The sequence below is a fragment of the Equus asinus genome, chromosome 21, assembly GCF_041296235.1.
Source record: "Equus asinus isolate D_3611 breed Donkey chromosome 21, EquAss-T2T_v2, whole genome shotgun sequence".
Classification (NCBI taxonomy): domain Eukaryota; kingdom Metazoa; phylum Chordata; class Mammalia; order Perissodactyla; family Equidae; genus Equus; species Equus asinus.
In genome coordinates this window covers 19,677,818-19,698,028 of record NC_091810.1, presented here as the reverse complement: position 1 = coordinate 19,698,028, position 20,211 = coordinate 19,677,818, and the positions used below count along the sequence as shown (strand labels likewise).

The window sequence follows — 20,211 nt, the reverse complement described above, 5'->3', positions numbered from 1 at the left end:
TGCAAACTGTTATTTATAAAACAGTATTTTGAAAATGCAGCTTGTGTCTTTCAAAGTCAGTAAAGTGCTGTAGTCTGTGAGTCTGTAGAAACGGGGGCAGAAGTTGACCCTCTTGTTTCTTCACTTCCAAGGTGCACGTTAAATGAATACATCACATTCCTAAAAGGGGGATTCATCTTAGAGCTACAGTGCACATTTAATGTGGTAGTTTCTCACTCCAGCCCCCTACAAAGTTGTTAATTAACTGGGCAGTGTGCACAGTGAGGGAAAATCCACGTATCAGGTGACATCAGATCAATTGGAAACGACTCATATAAAGAAATCCGCCCCCGGGGAGGGAGCTGGTTTAAGATGGTGTCCTTTGGCCTCTCAGTTGACAATGTGACGGGTGTGACAGGCGGCTTCTCTAAGTCAGGGCCATGCTTTTCCATCGAGGAGAAACGGCACGGCTTGCTTCAGTGAATGGACTGGGTTCACGGGGAACCAGCAATTGAAAATTCATCTCCTTTGAGAAGTTACACTTCTCCTCCTCCCTCCACCCACCCCCGCTGCCTTGCAAGGGGTTTTCATACCATATACGACCAGTGTATCTTCACAAAAGGAAATCAATTCAGTGGTGGCTAAATCATCTCAAACTCCACATTAGCATGTGGATCTGAGAGAACAAGCCATCATTGTACCTCTGTATATTCACATTTTTTTAATCAAAGGGTCGTTAAAATAGGGACCTGGAAGAAAGTGCCAAATATTCTAGATGAAACACCCACAGCCTAAAACGAAAACACCTCATTCTGGAACAACGGAACAACAGTTCAAATGGCTCCAGAGACACTTCCTGTGAACTAGCGAGAAGCCGAATTGTTGGAGCCAGAAAATATCTGGCAGCCCACAGCCGGCCTCGGGAGGCCAGCTTTTCTCCTGACTCTCATTTCTTCTTCCATAGGCAGAGTCACAAGCGCCTTCCGCTGCGGACGCATATTTGTTTTGTTTCCGTTGTTGTTAGGCTATTAATCTGCCCGTTAGAGTGAGATCCTCCAGATTCGCCCAAACTGTGATCGCTTTTTATTGTCTTGTGCCGAAATCCCCCTCGTGAGAATGCACACGTGGCCCTATTTATGGGCTGTCCGTTTCCTACGGAGAGGGACCTGGGGACAAATTTCACTCTGGGGTCAGGGCACTGTTGACTCTAGGAAACTTCTCTCTATCCCAAAGTTTAAAGGCAAATCTAGCTGCAGACAAAGGTTTGATGACACCATGTAGCATCCTCCGTGCTAGGAAACTTTCCGAAAGGAAATAAATAAGAAGAAACTGGGGCTAACCTGCATCTTGTCTGTTCCAATTATAACTCAAAATTAGAGCTATTTTCTCTAATTCTTTAGAATTAAAAGGCTTTTTCCAAAATGCTAAGTCATCTGCAGCCAACTGGGCATCAAGTGGTCTGAATGGTTATCTAACACGTGAGAGACACGTGCAGCCTCCTGCTTCCTTTCTGGGAGGGAGGAGGGATCCCCCCTCACTTGAGGCCGACTTCCCGGGCGTTCTCTCCTCTTGCAAACACTCTTTAACTGCAGCATGCAGGAGAAGGTTGAGGCGGAAAAATGGCAGACACGATACCCCACCAAGAAGACAAAAATCCTGACTACAGAAGAACCACACAACTTTAACACAGACAAGGAAAACATTGAAATTGTGAAAGATTCTGTTCCCTTGGTTCAGTCATCGATCTAAATGGAGACTGCAGACAAGAAATCTAGACTGAGACTCAGAAGGGCAGCCGTGAAAGCTTTAGGAAAGATCGTCAAGTGTAAGGAAGTGTCATTAGAGACCAAGGCCAAGATGATGCACACGCTTGTATTCCCACTCACTATACACAGGTGTGAAAGCTGGATGGTGAAGAAGGCGGACAGAAAAAGCATCGACTCGTTTGAAATACAGTGTTTGGGAGAGCTCTGTGGATGTCCCGGACTGCCAGAGTGATGAACAAGAGGGTCCTAGAGCAAATTAAGCCTGAACTATCTATCGCTGGAGGCAAAAATGGTAAAACTGAGGCTGTCCTACTTTGGGCACATCATGGGAAGGCAGGGTTCTTTGGAAAAGACAAGAATGCTGGGAAAAGTAGAAGGCAGCGGGAAATTAAGAAGACCAAATATGAGAGGGACTGACTCCATAAAGGAAGCCACAGGCGCAAGTCTACAGGAGCTGAGGAAGGCTGTTGAGGATGGGACACTGTGGACAGCACTCATTCATAGGGTCACCAGGAGTTGGAGCCAACTTGACAGCATGTAGCAACACCCCAGCACCCAATGACCGATCGAAGGAGTCAGCCCCAGTTGTTACTTGGAGAGAGGAACTTTCTGAGACTGAAGACGAGGGCACCATTCTGATGCTCTGCTCGCTGCCCCCATCCCACCGCCGCCCTGCATCTGGGCACTGCTGGCAGAGGCGTGTAGGGAAGGAAAAGAATTCTCTTTCCCTCTCCCCATCTTAGGTTCATGGGCTGGGGCCCACAAATGAAACTGATAACAGACAGATTAAAAGAAAAAAAACAATTTTAATTACGTACCTATGGACAGGCGTGCACAAAGAAAAATGGGGCCCAAGGAGGTGTCAGATGAACGAGGCTTATAGAGCATCTCAGTCTAAAGAAAGGAGAAGGGGTTGGGGGCTTCTGGGAGGGGAGGCAAGTCATGAGAAGGGGACCAGGAAAGCGGGGGTTGTTTAGAGCCTTGTGCAGATTTAGGTCCCAGCTCTCTCCACTGACAAAAGTTATTCGGTCTTCCTCTTCCTATTATAGGAGAGAAAATTTACAAATAGAAATTTCCTTTATAAATATGAATTTCCTTTTTTGCCTTGTTTTGAAAGCTTTTCCTGCATCTTCTGGTTCTCAGTGGCCTTTAGCTCATTTTAGGGTGGCATATTCTGGTACCCTTCATGAGCTGGGCTTTTTCTAACTAGGGTCCTCTTTCGACCACCCAGGGCTCCCAGTTCTTCTTTCTAAATATGAAACTAAAAGAGGCCTGGCCTAGCAAGCAGAAAGCCCCAGCTCGGTCTGAGCTTTCCTACTTAGCGGCAAGTCGCGGGACCTCCCTAAACCTCAGCAGTCACCTGTAAATTGGGGTTGGGAACGCCCACCCCGCCCGCCTCTCAGGATCACTATGGCTCTGACAGGGAGTAGAGAGGAGAGCCTTGTGCAAATTGTAAAGAGCCCTGTTCACACACAGCCTGCTGGTTTGATATTCCCAGAAGAAATAGGTTTCTCCTAATGTGGTTTGAGACGAACATCCTTTCAGGAGCACCTGAGTGGCGAACTCTGGCATGTTCAAACGGTTTTTGAACTGTTCACATCAATGAAATTTTATTCAGTCTTATCCATGAAATAAATGAAAGTAGGCCTGTAAGAATTAGCAGAAGGAAGGCAGCTGGAGACCCCCCTCTCATTCAGCTTCTGCCTCAAACTGGTGGTGGCAGCAGAGGCCTCCCCACAGACCCCAGGGCTCCCGGGAACCAGGGGAAGCCCTCTAGACCAGACCTCGCCACAAGGCTCCCCCTGGCTAGCAGGAGCTTCATCAACAAGGCCGGAGCAGGAGCTTGCTGTGTCCTCCCAGGATGCCAGGCCGTCTCCTTCTGGGAGTGCCTTAAGGAAAGACATTGAGAGTGGAGAGAAGGCACGGCAGACCACTTGACCACATGGGTCAATCAGAGGGCAGGAAAGGGGGTGTCACTGGGGGGGAGGGGCCTGTGAAAAGTCCAGTGGCTGGAGATGAGGCTGGAACTTTGGGCAAAGGTTGTGAAGGCCACGTTTATTGAATCCCTCTCAAGTCCTGTCTAGCTCAGCCTTTCATCGACCGGCTGCAAGTGAAAACTACCACCCAAACTCTGTCCACATGCCCCATGTGGGGAGGAGCAGGGGAGAGCTACGGGAAACTGCCCCACAGTGGTTTTTCTTAACCAGCCAACCAGCTGGAGCAGCATTTTGGCCCCAGAGCTGCCAGTTGCCAGACCAGCTTCAGGGTCTTCCAGGTAAAGGACTGGGCCCCCTGTCTCACCCAAGATCCTGATGTCAGGAAGGAAAGCAGCTTTGAAAAGGGCGCGGAGCTAACCCAGGGTGACCCCTTCTGTCCGAACAACTTTGGCCTCTGATCAGGAGACAACAGATCCCACATGCGAAACACGATGGCGGCTCCTGGCCTCACAGAACTGCTGAGGGAGGACTTGTTCAGTCCTGTTTTTCCCCAAAACCGATAGACCCCACGGCGCTTGGAAAAACAAGCTCAAAAAAACTGTGTTTGTTTCCTGACTGCGTCATCGTCAATCACGAGATTTTCAGTGTGGAGCGGAGGAAAATTATACAGGAGAAAATGTCAAGACCGTTCAAGCAAGCAGGCATCACTGTCAGCAAGATAGCCTTACAGAAATAGTGTGTCCAGGGACCTGCAAGACGCTGTTTGAATCGCTTTTTTGCAAATGATGAAACTCTGGCTCAGAAAGGTTTTGGAACAAGCCCAAGGTCAAGTGGTGGGTAGCTGGCGAACCAGGAGAGATGTCGCTGCATTTCACGGACGATCAAATGTGTTGTAGGGGTTTTGTACATGAGGAAATGGAGACCTGGGAGAAATGTGACTTGCTCGAGACCACGTTACTAGCAGGTAGTGGAACTGGATCCGGTTTTCCTGGTTCCTGGTCGTGAGATCTTTCTACTCCTCTTGAAGAAGGGTGGCTTAAGAATTTAAGCCTAAACTGACGAGGATACCAGAATAACTACGCCTCTTTCGCACACCCATTATTTTGAGCCATCGAGAACCAGCAGATGTGGGAAAAGTTACACTTAATTGTTCTCACTACAAAAAAGAAAGTGATTATGTGATATGACGGAGGTGCTAGCTGACGCTACAGTACCACAATAGATAATGTATCAAACCAACAATGTACGCCTTAAACTTACACAATGTAATACATCAGTGATATCTCAATAAAAAATGTTTTAAAAAAAAGAATGGTGGAAGCCACTAGTGAAACAAGTAGCAATAATTAAGGATGATGTTGTGGATATTTTTATTGTTTTTCTCGTCATTTTTTAACCAAAGTTCAGAGACTTTAAATGAGGTAGGTAAGCAAAGGAAGAATTGATCCAAAACAAACACTCATTTTTCTTGTTTTATTGTAATTCTTCCCATAGATTCTGCCTGCAATGCAATTTGGTCCTGCACTCTCTGCTTAAACCAAAAATCCCGGCACGCCAGTTGGTTTAATCAGGCAGGGAGCCTGGTCCCTGCCCGCTGATAGAGTTCCTGTGTTAGCCAGCTTGACTGTGGTTCCATGGACCACTGGAGACAGGTCTGACTTCCATTCTCGCAGAGTCCACACTAAAGTATTGACTGGCCCCGGGGAAATACTGAGGAGCCAGATACTCCAACGAGAATGTGTAGCAGGAGGCAGAAAAAATGACTGAGACCCCAGCAGAGCCGCCCGGATCCAAGGCTCACACCCAGGGTCCTGGAGCCCTGTTCACAGTTCACCAGACGGCAGTGGAGAGGGAAGCTCGGGGCCCAGAACATTCCACAGCATGCTCTCTCCCCCAGGGAGCTGGGGCCCTGGCACGACAGGCAGAGCCCAGTCTGCAAGTCCTTAGGAAGGCTCTGCACGGGGCCACTTCACCAGAGGCTCTGCTGGTTTCTCCCAGCAAGAGAGCAATTCCAGAGAGAAAGGTGGATGCTTTGGGGGACCCCATGGCCAGTTAGGAAGACAAGTCTTATGAAGCCGGCATGGCGGGAGATGAGCTGTTGGTCTTTGACCCAGGTTTGTGAGGGTCTGTTCCCTCGTGGTCTGCTCTCAACACTGTGACCCCTGAGGACCAGGACTGTGGTGGCTTCATCACCCAGCGGGGTCCCTGGGGCTCTGTAGGCACTTGTCATCCCTCCGTGGTGACTTTAACTGCCTCCCAACTGGTCTCCACTCTTTTCCCCACGATGACCCATTCCCCACAAGCTGATGTTTTGACATGCTCAAGTCACTTCCTACATACAGCCTTGTGACGTCCCCATAGAATAAAATCCAGTCTTCTTATTGTAGTCTGTAAGATCTGGTGCCTGCCAACCTCTCCAATTTCATCTCCCCCTACTCCCTCCCTCCCTCCCTATGCTCCAGCCATACAGGCCCTGCTCTGGTGCCTGAGATGGAGCACACAAAGCCTTTTTCAGGCTCAGGACCTCTGGACTTGCGTGCAATGGGACGCTCCTTCCTTCCCCAGATTGTCACATGGTTGGCTCTGTCTTGCCTTCCAGCATTAACTCAAGTGTAACCTCTTCAGAGAGGCCGTCCCTGACCACCTTATCTGAAAGGCCCATCCCCAGTCAATCTATGTTATATCCCTATAAGGGAAAAAGTCCTCTACACCAACTAAAGGACAACTCTGTTTTGTACTACTCACTACGCACAGAACACGTCTGTGACCAGGTGTGTGGAGTTTTTCCCGCACTGACCAATTCTCCAACACCAGCTGGGTGTCCTACAATTCAATGCGGTTCTGGCACTAACCAGAGTCAGTGCAGACTCCACAAGCTAAGGGCTCAGTCCCACAAGACTGCCCCTACTCCAGACACCAATTGCACATCCCAGGTTGTCACTTGTACTTCTGACCAACTGGATAGAGATCAGGGTTCCCACGACCCCCTCCGTGGGGTTGATAACTTCCTAGAATGGCTGATTTACATTTACAAGTTTATCATAAAGGATGTGATAAAGGATACAGTGAACAGCCAGATGAAGAGGCACATAGGGTGAGATCTGGAAGGTTCTGAGTATAGGAGCTTCTGTCCTGTGGAGTTGGGGTGCACCACCCTCCTGGTGTGTGGCTGTGTTTACCAACCTGGAAGCCCTCCAACCCCATACATTCAGGATTTTTAGGGAGGCGTCATCACTTAGACATGACTGATTGTTAACACAATTTCCAGTGTCTCTCCCCTCTCTGTGAAATGGGGGCAGGGCTGAAAGTTCTAAGTTTCTTATCATGGCTTGGTCTTTCTGGTGACCAGTGCCAATCCGGGAGCCCACCAAGAGTCACCTCCTTGGAACAAAAGATGCTCCGCTCACCCAGGAAATTCCAAGGGATTCAGGAGCTCTGTATTAGGAACAGAGGGCAGGGACCAATATATATACATATTTCTTACTATTTAATAATCTCAATGCCTTATTGTCTCTGTACAAGATCTCATGGTAGGAGCGTGCCTCATTTATTTTCTTGTTTACTTACTCATTGTCTCCCCTACTAGAATGTCAGCTTCATGGAGCAGGGGCCTTGTCTGTGCTCTATCGCCCATACCTTCAGGACCTTGATCAGTGCCTGGCACAGAGCAGGCACTCAGTAAATATGTGCTGAATGAATGAATAAATGTTTGATAAAGGAATGACCAAGAAAAGAACTCCTGTGTGTGTTCGCTAACATTTATGACCTACATGACTGTCCTCCCCTCCTGGCAGAACCGTGTCTGTTCCACACCAGAGAATGTGTCTCTGTATTAACTATCACTTCTTCTTTTCTGTATTCTTGATGCTCTGGCATCTGGGGCCTCAGTGACGGGAGGGACTGCTCTCCCAGGGCTAGCCCATTCTTAGAGATAGCAACAAACACACACCTTTGACATGCAAACCAACCGATCTGAGTCCATGCCCCCATCGCCTCCTATTACCAAGCTCCTGAAGTTCAGGACACAATCCCCCTGCCCTAACCCACAGCAAGGCCAGGTACCGGACAACAAGGACCACCCCTATAGCCCAGAGCCTGCCGAAATTATCCAAACTATCCAATCCCAAATGCTTACCCTCCTCCACCCGTTCCTCCTGAAAAACCCACGATAAAGCCTCCTGCCCAGGCTTTCCCCTCGCTCCCTCTGCCTCCTGACCCAGCCTGTGCTCACCCATGTGGCCCCCAAAGTGTGGCATGCTCCTCCTCTTGGAACCTGTGAGTAATGAACTATCTTTCAATGGCGGTCATCTCATGATCTGTTGGCCTCATCATACATGGATAATAATAAAACCTACATTTTAATGCAGTCCTCTACCCCAAACACAGAGCCTGGCAGTCAGCAAACCCTCAACAAAGATCAAACGAGGGCAGGAGCCATGTCTATCCCATCCACTGCTCCACCTCCAGAGCTTAGCCCACAGCCTGGCACACAGGAGCTGTATAATAACTATCAGTTGAACAAATTAATAACTTCACTGAGGGCCTACTAAGTGCCAGAAAGCTTCACATCCAGGAGAACAGCATAGCAGGTGGGACTGCGGATCTTGAAGCCTGCGTTGAATCCTGTTCTGCCACTTTCTAGCCATTAGACTTGGACAAGTTATTTAACTTCTTTGTGCCTCAGTTTCCCCATATGAAAAAGAAATGCATAATGATGACCTCATAGAATTGCTGAGAGTGTTAAGTGAATTCGTTCAGGCAGAGGGTACAGAACTGCACGCGCTTCAAGGTTGTCACCATATAAGTAATTACATGTTCTTGTTTTCTCCGCCAACCAGCTCTGAGAAGCAGGGGTTACTATTCCCGTTCTGCAGGGGAAGACACTGAAATGAAGCAGCAGCTTGCCCAAGCTCCCAGAGCGAGGAAGTGGCAGAGCTGCGCCTTGACCCCTCGTCATGGGTTAGAATCCCAGGTTCCTCCCAGTGAGGGCGGAGAGCTGGGCCTCCGACTCCCCAGGGGGCTCACATTCCCCTCCTGCTCCTTGCCCTCCCACCTCCTGACCTTGTCTCCCGGGTGCTGGATCTTGGGTTGCACACACAAGCCATTCAGAGCAACAACCTGGATTCCAGGCATTCAAGTGAAGTTATAATTACGCCTGTGAAATCATGATTATATTATGCTTGGCAGAGAGGCCGTCCAGTGGGGCTCAGGCCACAGCCCAGTTGAAGCATTTTCATTAGCTGCCAACAATGAAAACTTATGAGATTCCACAGAGAACATCTAAATGTCCGTACTCTGTTGAAAAGTCAGAAGGTCCGGCCTTATCAGCCTTCGGGGACCTGCCTCCCAGTCCACGCTGACCCCTTCTCCCAGGCCGTCCACACTCACTCAGACCATCACAGCCGCCCTCCAATGGACTGCACTCGGCCCTGTGCTCCGCCTCTCCGATTCTCCCTTCACACCACCTCCCAAAGACTTCTACTCCAGGGCCCTCGCCTCAGCAGTCTTGTTAGAATATATCAATTTTACTGGGTCACGTCCTTGTGCTAAACTTCATCCTCTGTTTTTCTACAACTAAATGTCTAAACTCCTTACTGGGGCATTCTGGTCCTTCATGGCCTGGTCTCTGGCTACCTTTCCAGCCTCAATTATTTTCACTTACTTCAAAGCCATCTTAAACTAGAATCACGTCCTGATGGGGAAGACAGACAATGAGCAAATGGAGAAAGAAATGAAGGAGACTGTGGAAGAGCTATGAAGGAGCTGAACAGGGGCAGTGTAATAAATGGTAATTGGGCGTCACCACGAGACAGAGCCATCTGGCAAGGCTTCTCAGAGGAGGTGGCCTTTGAGCTGAACCCTGGGCGGACAAGCACTGTTGTCTGATGAGGGGTCCCAAAGGATCATCCGGGTTGCCTGGGGTGGTAGATTCCAAAATGAATCCAGTCGTTCATGTCTGCCTGTCTCCACACCCCTTGCAATGTGATGTTGCTGCCCCTCCCATCCCCATTCCATCAACAGGTAGAGCTATTTCCCTATTCCTTGATTCTCGACTACTCTTGTGACCTGTTTTGGCCAAAGAATGCAATGACTATTTTTTCTCCATTGCATTGTTTTGGCACCTTTGTTGAAAATCAGTTGATCATATGTGTGTGCGTCTATTTTGGACTCTCTTCTGTTCCACGGATCCATACATCCATCCTTCACCAATACCACACTGTCTTGATTGCTGTGGTTTTATAGCAAGCCTTGAGACCGGGTCGTGTAAGCGTTCCAACTGTGTTCTTTTCCAAAATTGTTTTGGTTGACTCTAGATCATTTGCATTTCCACACAAACTTGAGAATTAGACCATTAGTTTCTACAAAAGTTCCTGCTGAGATTTTGATTGGGATTGTGTTGAATTCATTGACCAATTCGGGAAAACTTGTCATCGCACCCTGCCTTCAAGCTAAAGCCGTAAAAATTGGAAACTACTCGGTGTTTGGCCCTTCTTTCACGTTTTGACCTGCTTCAAAATCTGCTCGCTTTAGTGCACTTTCTGGAGCCTTTGGGTCCCGACTGTCATATTGTATCCAGAGTTTACAGCTGTTCTCTGAGGGAGGATCAGCCTGTTAGGAGCCTCCTCTGCCATCCCAGAAGTGGAGCTCCTTGTTGATGTTAATGCCTCTGGCTGAACAAGTATTAAAAAACAAACATATCAAAAAATAAATAAAAAGGAGAATAGCAAGCGTTGGCAATGATGTGGAGAAATTGGAACCCTTGTGCTTTGCTGGTAGGAACTTAAAATGGTACAGCCACTGCGGAAAATGGTTTGGCAATTCCTCAAACAGTTAAACAGAATTACCATATGATCCAGCAATTCTCCTTCTGGGCATATACTCAACATAATTGAAAGCAGAGACTCAAGCAGATACTTGCACACCACTATTCAAAGCAGCATTATTCACAGTAGCCAGGAGATGGAAACAACCCAAGTGTCCATCGACAGACGAATGGATAAACAAAATGCGGTCTATCCATATAATGGAAGATTTTTCAGCCATAAAGAAGAAGGAATGTCTGGCACATGCTGTCTGCAGGGGCTGCCGTAACAAAGTACCACAGATTGGGTGGCTTAAACAAAAGAAATTTATTTTCTACAGTTTTGGAGGCTGGGAGTCTGAAATCCAGGTGTCAGCAGGGTTGGTGTCTTCTGAGGCTGTGAGGGAAGGCTCTGTTCCCGGCTTCTCTCCTTGGCTTAGAGGATCATCTTCTCCCTGTGTCTTGACATGGTCTTCTCTCTGTACGTGTCTGTGTCTAAATTTCCTCTTCTTAGGAGAACACCAGTCATAGTGGATTGGGGTCCACCCCAATGATTGGGTAAAGACCTGATCTCCAAATCTGGTTATATTCTGAGGTCCTGAGGGGTCAAGACATCAACATATGAATTTTATTGGGTGGACGCAATTCAGCTCATAACATGCTACAACATGGATGAACCTTCAAAGCATTAAGCTAAGCAAATAAGCCAGACACAAGAGGACAAATATTATGTGATTCCACTCATGTGAAGTAGTCAAATCCATAGAGAATTAAAGTGCAATAGAGATTAACAGGGGCTGGGGGAGACAGAGTGGGGAGGTGGTGTTGAATGGGTATAGAGTTTCTGTTTGGATGATAGAAAGTTCTGGAACGGATAGCAGTGATGCTTGCACAACATTGTGAATGTTAATGTCACTGAACTGAACCTTTAAAAATGATTAAAATGACAAATTTTGTTATATATATTTTACCACATTAAAAAAGAATACTTTTGTAAAAAATCTATAAAAAGAAATTATTACCTGAAGTTTCTTCTCTTTCACATCTGAAAATTAGTGGAGTAGTAGAGAGTGTTTCTACTTTTCTTATTTTCTAAAAAACAAGAAATTGCAATTTTCTGTTGTTTTTTTTCCCTTTGAATTATGTACCTCAATACTGTGACACCAACCATTATTTTAAGAAGAAAGACAGGTTATTAAAGGCAAAATGAGGCAGAGAAAATAGCTCCTGAACAAGTCTGTTAAAAATTAGATTAAAGTCAGGTTTTCAGTTTGAACAGTGGGTCATCAATAACCCAGGCATTTAATTTAAATAGTTTACTTGAAACGTCCAAGATGGTCAGATGAGGGTCCTTTGCCCCAGTAAAATATTAACTTTTGGGCTGCAGACTGAGAAAAACGATTTATCTTTGTGTCAGAGGGCATCATTACACACTTAGGGCACAAAATGCCGCGCTCGTATGAGTTTAACATACCAGGACAAGCGATTCATGTTGTGGACGGCTCTTGGGGTGCCAAGAGTTCCAGACTCTTCTCATTCAATATTCACAAGCACCTTGAGAGAACAGTAACAATCCCCAGCGAACAGGAGACCACAGAGGCCCCAGGCTTCCTTCAGGGGGCTGTCCGCAGCCTAATATCCAGAATTCTACGTATATTACAATTATCTGGGGAAAATTTTTTATCCTCTCCTCTGGAAGTTCAAAAATAATTGCCTTGTCTTTCCATTGGTGACATAAAAAAGGGCTGTAGATGACAGTTATATGTAATATACACCTGTAATAAAAGCACTGAATACTTACTTTCTCACCTTTATCAATAAACCAGGTGACTTCAGGCAAGTTATGTCACTTCCTTATGTTGTCAGCAAGTCACTTTGCCTTCTCCAGCCTCAGTTTCTTCATCTGGAAGATGGGATAACAAATCCTTGCCTCCCCCACATACTTGCTGTGGGCACGAGCTGTGACCACAGCTGTAAAAACACTTTGTCCAGATCAAAGAGTGTTCAAGCTTCCTGGGGGATCCACATCTGTTCTCTTCCAGGCCGTGCCCCCGGTTCCTGGCACTGTGGATGGGACATAGTAGGTGCCCAATTAAAAGCAGCTGGCTGAATGGGCAAATTAATTGCTACTGCCTCCACTGAGCAAAGGTTTCTCAGAGCAGAAGCTTCCTGAATAATTCCCCAAGTCCCAGCAATCCTGTGGTCCTCAGAACAAGAGCCTGAGAGGGTGGGCACGACGTTCGCTCCAGGTTTATCTGTTCTTCCGAAGAGGAAAGACAAATCTTGAGTTCCACGACATCCAGGGACACCTTCACGCCGGCAGCAGCTGGGCCACAGGGAGGAATGGTTGGTATCTCTGCAAGGGCTGCTGCAGTTCCGCCCTGCCTGTCCATGAAGCCCGATCCAGAGGGAGGGCAAAGTCCACGGGGTGTCTCATAAACTGACATTTCCATAGAAAAAGGAATGCTAGTTTCATTCATGACCCTATTTTGGCAGCCAGAGCACAGCCACCAATTGAAGCCCACACTTAGGCCATAAACAAAAGCATCCTAATTCACTCCCTGACCGTCCTGTGGCCATCCCTGCATTCAGCTGGGTTTTTCCTCCTCTGCTCAGCAGAGATTAAATTCTCATTAGTTTTCTACTGGATCTAGAAGGAAGCATATATTTAATGATGAATCATGCCTGGAAAAATGAAGAAAACCCTCCAGAGGTAGCCATTTATTTGTTTGCAGATAAAGCTGCAAAGGAAACTAATTAGGCTTTTATTTTTAATTTAGGTTCGCTTTTGAAATGCTCCATTACCAAGACCCCAAAGGAATACGCTTTCAGTGTCCTAAGGACTTGAGCAGCTGGACCAGAAGGAAAAGGAGCTCAGAGTTAAAGAATACACAGACCACCTTCCAGGGACCAGTGGAGACGCCCTGCGGGTGGAGCACGAGCTCCCTGCTGGCAGGAGCCCTGACTCTGTCACTCACAGTATCATTATACCCACTCATTGCAGCGAGCAGATGCCACTACTAGCTTTGCCCCTTACTAGATGTTTAAGCTGGACAGGTGCTTAGTCCCTTTGAGCCTCAGTTTTCTCATCTGCAAACGGCAATAATAACACTTGCCTATGGCAGAGTTGTTCTTTAAACTCCAATGACATATTGAGTGACAAAGCAACTTTGTAATCGGGGAAGTGCTTCTAAGAGTTTGAGCTTCCTTTCATTGTCTTATGTCTCATCTTCCCCCCCCCCACCCCCACACCCCTCCTCCAAAGAACAATGAGCCTTTTCAGGGTCCATGTCTTGTTCAGCAGTGAGACGCAGCTCAAAATGAATGGGCTTTGAAATGAGACATACCTGGACTTCAATCCACCCCCAACACATTCTGGCTGTGTGAACTTGGAGAGTTTCTTAACCTGAGACTCAATTTTCTCTTCTGGAAAATGGGAGTCGTAACATTTTCCTCCTAGGGGTGTCGTGAGGATTAAATGAAATAACAGATTAACAGTGAGTGACACTTAGTAGTTGTTACCGCCGATATGAATTCCCTTCTCCTTCTTCTTAGCCCCAAACACTTATGCTTATAGTTCTACAGTCATCAGGACAGGGCCTCCGCACACAGAGTGTGCCAAATTAATGTGTGTTCGTTAAATAATTGGTGCTCAATAAACACTTGTTCTAGACCAGCTGGCTCATTTACCCACCTGGCAGTGCAGCCGAAGAGTCGCTTCCCATAAAGCACTGCATAAACTTCCCATAAACCTACTGCTGTCTTTGTGGGAAGCCCAGAGGAGCTAATAGAAATGATATGCATTAATCAGCTCTTCACAGCAATAAGCTAGACTTCAATGGTCTGGTGTGGAAATCATCACCATCATCATCAGCACTGACGGAGCCCTAACTTCACAGCAAGCATCGTCCTAAGAGCTTTGCACACAGTCATTCATTTACTCCTCATAACAACCCTACGGATGCAGATGCTGCTGTTACGCCCATTTTACAGGTGAGGAAACTGAAGCAAAAAAGCCTTGAAGAAGTTCTCCAAGCACATGGAATGTGAAATAATTCAAGTCCCAGAACCATGAATAGAATTCCCAATCATGTAATTTTAAACACACACGTAAATTCACACACAGTGATGAATTTAGGCTAACTATGAAGTTAGAGGGCACTGTCTCCAAGATCACCTTCACTTCTGACACCAATTGCAAATTCAGAGGGTTCCCAAAACCCTCAGGGTCAATAATTTTCTAGGAAAACTCACAGAACTCATAAAAACTCTTACACTCACAGTTACGGTTTATTACAGGGAAAGGACACAGATTAAAATCAGCCAAGAGAAGAAGAGCAAAGGGAAGAGTCCAGGAGAAGTGCCAAATGTCGAGTTTCCACTGTCTTCTCCCCACGGGGTCATGGGCACGTTACTCTGCTCACATCTCTGTGCATCTCCGTCAAACATCTCTGATGGTTGACAAGATGCACAGAGCATCATCTACAAGAGAAGTTCACCTGAGCCTCAGCGTTCAGAGTGCTTATTGGGGCTCCATTACATAGACATGATTGATTGATTGATTGCCCATAGGGTTGGTTTAAGCTGTAGGTCACCTGATACTGCATGACCCAAAACCCCCACCCAAAATCACATTGTTGGTCTTTCCAACATGGCCAGCCTCATGCTAAATCACACTGTTACTATCCAGCTGGCCCAAGACCCCCAGGTCAAGAAAGCTTACCTCCCAGGAGCCAGGCCAGTCCCCCGTTTGGGCAAGGTTAAACTCTTTACCATACACACACATATATATTTGCATTTGTGTTTATACAGGTACGTATATAAACGCATAGAAGAAAGACTGGAAAGAAACATACCAAACTATTAACAGTCAGAATTGAATGAAGGGGAACCTAAATATTTTACTCTATATTTCTCTGTTTTTAAAATCTTTCCCAGAGAGAATATATTTGCATATTACTTGTGAGAATAATTATCTTTAAAACTAAGAGAATAAAGAAAAAAGAGAAAAGAAAACAAAGTCTATTGTGGCTGCCAGGCCAGCAGAGGAGGCGCCAGGTCTGAATTGTCGCATCGTCCTATAAATAGAATGAAATCTGCTGACTTAGTGTGGAATGGCATGGGCTGGCCATATCACGGAATTTGGAATTGGGAAATCCTAACGAAACGGCACAACGGTGGGACTCAGGAGGAAGGGGAAAAGGGGACAAATCCAGGAGAGAAATGATCTTCAGACAAGGGTGAGCCTGACCTGCAGCAACCTGGCTGCCAGGCTGGGCTGAGTCCTGTGAGGAGAGAAGTGGGGACAGTGGCAAGCACTGAGAACCCGGAACTCAGATCTTGGCCTTGAAATTGGGGAAGGGGCGGTGAAGGTCAGAGAAGCAGGAAGAATTTTCCCCACTTTGATTCTCCTCTACCCCAGACCCTGCCCAGGAGCCCAGGAAAGCCTTGTGTCCCCTCCTACATGGCATTATTCCATCCTCTCATCCTAGCTACGCAATAGCACTCCCAGATCGGCACCCTGGGGGCTCCTACACTTACACCGCCTCTCAGACCCGGACAGGCCCTGGCCCACCTGTCGCTGTCATCAGGACAAGCTTCCTGAGCCCTGCTACTTGGGGCCCAGCTGTCCCAAACAAAGGGACGGCCTGTATTTTCCCTTTGAAATGCAGCTGCACTTTCCTCTCTCAAAGACTTTCTAACAAACCTCACAGTGAAGAAAGGCAGACTGACAGTGACCTGCACGAGAAACGCAAATCAGAAATTACTTTGAAACTGTAATTCAAGCACCCTACGGAACCTACATTATTCATGTTCTCCATCATTTTTCTTTTCTTTTCTAGAAGAGTCACAGATTTTTAAACAGAGCTCCTAGTTCTATCAGCGGCAGAGCTGTGAAGTAATAAATACAACAGGCTGCTATAAACCAGGTACAGCACGAATTCAGGCAATCCTCACAATGATCCAGCAAAAGTATTACCCCCATCTCACAGATGTGGAAAACTGAGGTCCAGAGAGGTTAAGAGTCTCAAGGTCACACAGCCAATGAGAGGAAGAGCCACAAGAGTAATGTCAGAGTCTACACTCTCTCCAGAAGGTGCTAAGAGCTCCTGGTTCTCCCAGGCTCCGAGCCCGCCAGTGGTGCTGGCTCCAGTATATCACACTGACCTATGGTTAGTTGCTCTCTGTCAGGTTTCGTCCTCAAATTCAGCAGCATTCTGAATCCCAAAATGACCTGGGCTGACTTTAATTATGGGGACACATTTTCTACACCCAAAAACAAGTCCAGAGTCTAACTAAGGGGAATTTTATCTCCTTCAGGAGTGAATCTATCCAGGAAGTTGTCACACAGATACCAAAGTGGAATGACTCCAGGGCGAGTTCAAAGGCTTCTGAAGACCACGGGACCGAACGTCCAGCCTGGGGAGGATCCAGAAACTTCGGGTTGCCTTAGCGCCCTGTGCGCGCTTTGGCCCGCCTCTCGCCATGGCCGGGCTGTTGTTGATTGACATGTGTCTCGCCCAATGGCCTGCAACCTGGAGGACGCCAGCCCAGCAACGGTGAGGACCGAGGCAGACGTGCTCAGAGGGCAAGAAACAACTGATGAAAGGAAGGGGGAAAAGGAAAAGAAGGCAGGGGAAGTGGGAAAGGAGGAAGGAAAAAAGGCCAGAGAAATGTGAGATCTACAGTCTCACTAGTTATAAAACCACTGGGTCTGGTCCCCGGGGAAAGTTCCACAGGTGAGAGACCTGGAAGAGGAAGGAGGCACCCCTTGCCCTACATCTGCCACCCAGGGCTCAGTCCTTCCTTGTGACCTCAGCCGGGAGCCCAGAGCCTTCCCCACCTGCCGATCGGCCCCCGCGACTCCACACGGGCCCCTGCCCTGCCAACACTGCTGCCTTGCGGGGACGCTTGCCTCCCTCCCGTCTCCAGGGCAACCTGGAGATGCGCCGGCCCTCCACACCTGCCGGAGACCAGTGGGAGCAGCCTGGGTTCACCTCGCATGGGACACCGCTGCCGCCACACTTTTCTTCAAGAGTACGACAAGACGCTTCGGCGAGGATCATGTGTAGACGCAGAATACATGGACTGTAACCCGGCTTCCCCGAGCACCCTTGTGAGCGGGTGACGGAACGGGAGCTCTGCGACCGTATGACCTGTGATGTGTGAATGGCCACCCCCAAGAGGGTGCTGAATAACGACTTCACGTGAGCCTGAGAGGGACGCACGTGCCCATTCCTGTGGCTCGTGTTTCCGGGTGATGGGGCGGGCACAGGCGGCGCGCTCAGCAACGTGAGCAGCGCAGAGCGAGGGGGGCCACCAATGCCGAATGAGAGAATTAGGAGCCAAATATCCAGTCAGCCCGGAACAATAGCATGAATCCACAAAGCGAAAGCCCTGTGCTTGGGCCCTGAAACATGGCTGCCTGAGTCCCAGAGCGGGGTGTGGCTTCACCGCAGCACGCGTGAGAAAGACTGCCGGATTTGTTGTGTGTAAAGAGAGAGAGTATCTGCCAAGCAGGGCTGTGACAGCAGACGTGTGAGGGTAGGAATAAAGTGAGTGTGCAACTCCCCTCTGCTCAGATCAGTGCCTCCAGGGCCCCACACTGTAAGAAGGACCGTGAAAAGCTGGTATCCATCCAGTGGAAAATGATGAGGACAGTGGTGCCGACTGAAGCCATGTCATATGAGCAATGGCTGAAAGAGCTATGTTTAGCCTGGAGAAGAAGCTGAGGGGGGACATGAGAGCTGCTTTCAAATATTTGAAGGGCTGTCACAAGGAAGAGGAATTTAAATGTGTTCTCTGTGGCTCCACAGGGTGAAACTAGGGCAATGGAAGTGGCATCGAGGCAGATTGGAGCTATGTAGAAGTCACGTTGGCACTGTTCAGCAGTTAGAGTTGGCCAATAATGAAACAGGTTGTCTCCAGAGAGACTGAGCTCCCCATCACTGGAGGTAATCAAGCACAGCCAGCATGACCACCTCTTAGGGGTATTGGGAAGGGTATTGGCTGGCCAAGATGACCTCTGTGGGCTCTTTCATCTCCAAGAACTGAGCCTTTTCCTAGGAGACCTCAGGGGGAAGACCAGCCTCTAGAGCTACAGGTCTCAAAGTCTCAAAGGGCTTTTTTCTTAAATTCTCTGGCCAAAGGTGGGAGCCAAGCACTTTCAACAGCTGTCATTCCGCTGAATCCTTTTCCTAAATTAGGCTCCCTGGGGCCTCACACCAGCTGGTGCCCAGAGACCAGGGCCCTCATATCCAGAAAGTAATTAAGTCCATGATATCATCATTCCGCTTGTCCCTAAGAACACCGAAGCCCCAGGGGCAGGGGGCCAAGATCCTCAAATTACCATTCTTGTAGCAGATTTTGGCCCTTTGTCCCTGAGGACCCGGGCCTCTGCAAGGTGACACATGCCAAATGGTGACCGAAATAGAGCTGAGCTCTGGGACCCAGGCTGTCACCCAGGAGGGAGACATTCAGTCAAGGACACTGGGGAAGTGGCCTCCAATGTCCCTGGCCACCTCTTCTCCCTGCGCTGGAGCCTGTGGTTATTTCCTTCTCAGTCAGCCAAGCAAAGTCAGGGGTGGGAGATGACCCGCAGCCAGGAGCAGGAAGTGAGGCGTCCTAGGCCGGCAGGACTGGCGGGGCTTGGGTGTCCTCGAAGCACGTGGGAGGGGCTCCTGGAGCATCTGGTCCACTTGCTCTGCAGATGAGTAGGCGCTTGCTATAGGCTAGGCTTTTGCTACAGCAACTAACAGGGAGCACTCGATGTTGATGGTGGGAATGATAAACCAACACCCATTCTCTCATGTGACGGAAACTGGAGCCCGGGACGGATGGGTGACTTGGCCAGGGTCACAGAGCAGTGGCAAGGCCTCAGTCAGTTCTTAAACAGAAATGTCAGTCCCTTGGGCACAGAAGCACCATGGAGCCCCTTCCACCCTCCAATCCACCAGCTCTCTCATGTCCGGAACCTCTTTTTTCAGGGAATCAGCATTTGTTGGGAATCAAAATTCCTCAGTAGGTAGGAAATATACGATCTCGGAGTGCCTAAAGGAGGTGAATGGGACGCCGCGGAGCAGACCCCCTCAGAAGAGCTCGGGAGCTCCAGAGACAAACTCACCTCCTTCCCAAATTCCCCTCTTGGGATGACTATAGACATGGGGGACATGAGAAGAAGGATGGAGACACGTGGAGGGAGGAGAAGCAGCAACATAGAGATGCTGCCAGAACGGGTGGACCGTGTTTGAGTCCTCATCAAACAAACCAACTTTAAGTAAATATATTTGTTTATCAGCAATTGCATGTGGTTCAACCTAATACATTCTGAAGTATTTGTGGATGAAACAACACGATTCTAGGATTTCCTTCAAAATGACCTAGTGGGGTAATGGAAGGGAGGAGGTGGTGATGAATGAAACAGACTGGCCATGAGTTAGTAATTACTGAGACTGGGTGCTGCGTCCAAGGGCCTCATTAAACTTACAATACTCTCTACTCTTGTATATGTTTGAAATTTTCTATAATTAAAGTTTTAAAAAGGAGATGTTGCCAATATCTTGAGCATCACTGCTAATGTCACAGTATAGAAACAGAATTTGAAAAGGATGCAAATATTTTGCAAAGGTCAATTTTGGTGTCCATGATTATCTCAGCACTTACTAGTCTTTCTGGAAGTCATTTGAGCAAATTGCTATTGAGCAGGGCAGGGATGGAGAGAAGTATA

At 47.9% G+C, this 20,211-nt stretch overlaps 1 long non-coding RNA gene across 4 annotated transcripts; it reads right to left on the bottom strand.

The window, feature by feature from the left end:
- Nucleotides 1–10,062: 10,062 nt before the first annotated feature.
- LOC123279442 (uncharacterized) lies at nucleotides 10,063–20,211 on the bottom strand. Of its 4 annotated transcripts, XR_011496386.1 has the most exons (5): nucleotides 17,449–20,211; nucleotides 13,832–17,084; nucleotides 12,286–13,134; nucleotides 11,507–11,576; nucleotides 10,063–11,082 (listed from the first exon to the last, which is right to left on the bottom strand). It is a non-coding gene; the product is annotated as an uncharacterized lncRNA (long non-coding RNA). The 4 variants fall into 4 exon arrangements; XR_011496384.1 differs by having other exon boundaries at nucleotides 12,294–13,134; nucleotides 13,832–20,209; XR_011496385.1 differs by having other exon boundaries at nucleotides 16,653–20,206.